This window comes from Marmota monax, unplaced genomic scaffold (assembly GCF_021218885.2).
Source record: "Marmota monax isolate L192 unplaced genomic scaffold, Marmota_monax_Labrador192_F-V1.1 WCK01_AAM20220418_F8-fsc00031, whole genome shotgun sequence".
Lineage (NCBI taxonomy): Eukaryota > Metazoa > Chordata > Mammalia > Rodentia > Sciuridae > Marmota > Marmota monax.
The window spans coordinates 4,493,172-4,497,500 of record NW_026695197.1 but is presented as its reverse complement, the minus strand read 5'-3'; positions in this window follow the sequence as shown (position 1 = coordinate 4,497,500).

The window sequence follows — 4,329 nt, the reverse complement described above, 5'->3', positions numbered from 1 at the left end:
GGAGAGTCTTGGCAGGAAGTATGTTCCAGGGATAATTTAATAATTACAATAGAAAGAGTTTGTTGAAAATGACGAACTGGCACCATGAAACAAAAGATAGATGGTAAGAATGAATTTCTGATCTCCAGCTCTCCTGCATCATGGGACTAATTAAACAATATCTCAACCTGGGTCTGCCTGAACCCTCTCTCTTCTTAGGTTCCCATAATCTTATTCATTCATTGTCTTCTGTACCCCATTTTTATTCCATACTGATCCATGACAAACTCAAAGTGGATTTTCCCTAAATCAGAGTTTTCAAAGTAATTTCTGAAGATGCTTTCCCTCTGCCCACTGCCTACAAGCAGACTCAATTATATATCCATAGCTGGAATTATCTGTTATTAATTTGCTTCTGCACAAAACTTGCTAGATAAAACTTTAGAAAATGGTCTAATTTCTTGCTTTTCTTTATTTTATAATGGTAATGTGGATTTTGTAAAACATCCTAGCATTTTGGCAGGAAGACAAAATTTGTAAAGTGGGGGGAAATGTACCCACTCTCTAGAAATCATCAACTTTATGTTTCCCTATTAGAAGATCCTCATTGTTTCTTGTCCACTCTGAGGAAATTAACCTCTAGACAACTAATATGTGACAGCATTTATAGAATGTGCATAATGCTGGGGATCTTTAGATACAATTATGTCTCTACATATCACTTATAAAAATTAATACATTGTAATAAAATAAAATATAATTTGAAACAGGTTAAAAGCTATGTGGAAGAAAGATACAGTAAGAAATCAAATGCACCCTTTAATCCCAATGGCTCCATAGGCTGAGGCAGGAGGATCTCGAGTTCAAAGCCAGCCTTAACAATGGCGAGGCATTAAGCAACTCAGTGAGAACCTGTCTTTAAATAAAATTCAAAAAGGGCTGGGATCATGGCTCAGTGTTTGAGTGCCCCTGAATTCAATCAATCAATCAATCGATCAATAATAAGTCAAATGCACCAAGAAGTGAAGCCAGTACAAAATACATCCATGAAATCTTATAGTTGCAAGTAATGACTGCAAGTTAGGTCTTAAGCTTTTTATTAGCCAGTATAAAGAGGCAACTTTTTCAATATCTTGGTCATTCCAAGTTGGTAATCTTGGTCATGATATATAAAGGAACGTGTAGCATTTTATTTCATTGAACATCGAACTATATTTAAGTTCCACATTCAGATATGTATACCCAATATTAGGTATGCTCTATCCCTGACAGAAACGGAAGAACTAAATCATTGCATGAAAGAATGAGTACGCATTCTAGGTTAAAATTTGACTGACAGCAAAAACCTCTGAATTTGTCCTTGAGGTTCTTTAGCTGAATTAACTGCTTATAGTTTCACTGAAGGAAGATCTTTGTCACCTATCTGTGATCATAACCAACTCATCCTTCTCCCATTCAGATCTTCCCAGGAAACTTTTTTATAGGTTTACTAGGTAGGAATCTGTATTATGCAATGAATCCAGGATTATATCATTTGTATTTATCACCAAGCAGATGCTGAAATTTCCCATATCTTATTAGTAGTCCAAATACAACTTTTAATCACTTAATGATGTTACAATAGCTATTTGGCAGGTCCTTATATTTAAGGCTTATTATTCATAAGTATAAACTTATAAAGTGCAAAGAAAGGAGTGAAATAATTTACAGGATACATGTATGCATTTATCTCCTAGAATCATAAATTCATAATCCCATCCACATGTAAAATATTTATGAGTAATATGTGAGCAAAAATGTGGAAAAGGGGAAAATAGATCAAAAATAATGTGAAGGGAAGAGTACAAATAATAAAGGAAACATGTTATTGAAGCCATAAAAGTAATATTTTGTTTCTGATTCTTCATCAAAACCACGAGGCAGTTTCTTTGTGATTGAGTGTAAATGTGTATGCTTCTTTATTTGAAATAATTTTATTTGGGCACTTTGAATTGAACCACCCACTAAAATATTATTTTAGTTGCTGAATTTCTTCTATCATTTGCAACAAGTCTCATAATGAAAAAGGCATATTTCTTAAGAGATCTGTTCCGAGCCACAAATGTGTACTTCATTTTAACAAGGCATTCACAAGTCCATTGCTAGATTCCAAAACAATTCTACTGTGCAGCATTCACACAACTAGTCTATAAATGTACCAATTTAGTTCTGACACATCAAGCATAACTTTGAGTTTGAAAGTCTCACTTGGCTGAGTTTTACAGGTGTCCATATTGTTCTGACTATGATAAAAGGTGACATTCGGGCCATTGTGGATATTCCCGTGCTGTATCTTGAAAGCATTCACGATTTCCTTTTGTTCTGGTTCAATTTTTGTGCCTAGATTATCTTTTTTCATCTGTTAACAGATTAATTGGTCCACTGTAGCCTGCATGGTGTGATTGGTCTTAAACTGGGTACTTGATCCATTCTTTTGTCTCAAGAGCTGAACATTTTGTGAAAACAACACAACCTAGCATTGGATTTGGCTTTGAGGTGACCTTAGAACACATGAGGGCCTGGGAAGAAATGTAGAGAAGGAAACTCAATAGCATGCACATTACCCAACAGTCCGGGGTCCTCTTCTCTAAGTGAAATTGCAACTTCAGAAGGATGCTTGAGAGTTTTAAAGAGAAAAGAGGATGACTTCCTGTGATTATTTTAAAGACAAAGAGGACATGCAGATTGACCTTCATGTTCAGCTGAGTTACATCTTTATTTCTGTGGTGTCCATTGATGGGGGAGGGGAAGAAAGCATAAAGGTGACCGTATCATTTATAATCAAGACCAGAACAATTATGATCATAAAAGGGGGTGATAACAAAAATTATAGTGAGAAAACAAGCATAAACCAAGACTGTCCTTGCCTGGGAAAATGGTAATTCATAGCAATTCTTAGGTAGCACTAACCCATTTATTTCTTTCAATAGGTTCATATCTTAATATAGGAAGCCTGACAAGTAAATGTAAAATCTGTGTAAATCATTAAATCGTGAGAAATGTAGGAGTACATTGGGCAACAGAGTGGATCAATATAATTAATAATATTTGGGAAAAATCATTTAAGTTACCTATTATTGAAGAATAAATTGCTACACAATGGGAGAGTCTTATTAATTCAAAAGTAGACTTACTTGAAGGAAATAAGGTAAAGTAAGTAATATTCTTTCTTGTTCCACCAGGGGTATATGAGGTATTAACTCTTTCTGGCCACCAGGGGACACTTAGTACTTTGAGTGTTGTATTTAACTACTTAAAGCATTCTGCCATGTACTAAAGAAAGACAATAGGATGCTGATAGCATCAAGGTCCTATGCCATCTCTTGCCTATACAATGCATGCCCATATTTCATAATATGATTTTGTTGTCTAGTTGCTTCCAGGGCATTAGTTTGGTCTTTTCCAACTCAAGGACTTCTTTAGATGTGTTTGAAATCTTTGGTGCATGCTGCCTAGTGTCTGGAGCACAATTACAGCAGAGTAAAAATTTAATCCAATTTTTTTTTATTTGAATAATAGCCCTTTCTGGGAACTCCCCTAGCCCTGCCTCAAATATCAAACTCTGAAGAATCATTTGAGTCCTAGGGATAACAACAAGAAAAATAAATTATTGCGTGCCTAGTATGAGATACCACATAGTACACATTTTACCCATGCACAAACGCGTGCGGACTTTATAATCATTTAATTTTTCCAAGAAAATGTTTTATTCCTAATATTGGAAGTGAAAAATTGAGATTGAATTACTAATTCATATGAAGAGGGCCAAGGTGAAATTGTACCATTGCCCTAAATTCATGTCATTTCCTTTTCCCACAAGAGCTAGGAAGAAAAGTCAAGTGATTACCTGGTTCTTGTCATGACATGCATGAATCCTAGCTTCCAAGCAGCAACTTCCTATTCCTCAAAGGAACTCACACTGGTGGATTTTTGCTGGGTACAGAAAACCTTGCCCCGTGCTGTCTGCCTCATGAGCTGCCTCTTCCTCCACGGTCATCTTCTGGGTGGGGAATTCAGAAAGTGCTACCGTTTAAATCTGGAATGTACACCAAAGACCCATGTGTTAAAGGCATTGGTGCCAGGCCAGGGGCACTAATAGGAAGTGGTGGAAACTGTAAGAGGTGGGCCTAGTGGGAAGTATTTAGGTCATTGGGGCATGCCCTAAAATAGTATTTTGGGATCCTTTTCTTTGACTTCCCTGCTATGAGACTTTGACTCTGCCAAATGCTCCCCTCCATGATGTGCTGCCTCTCCACAGGCCCAAAAGCAATGGAGCCACAGACCATGGACTGAAACTTCCAAAACTGTGAG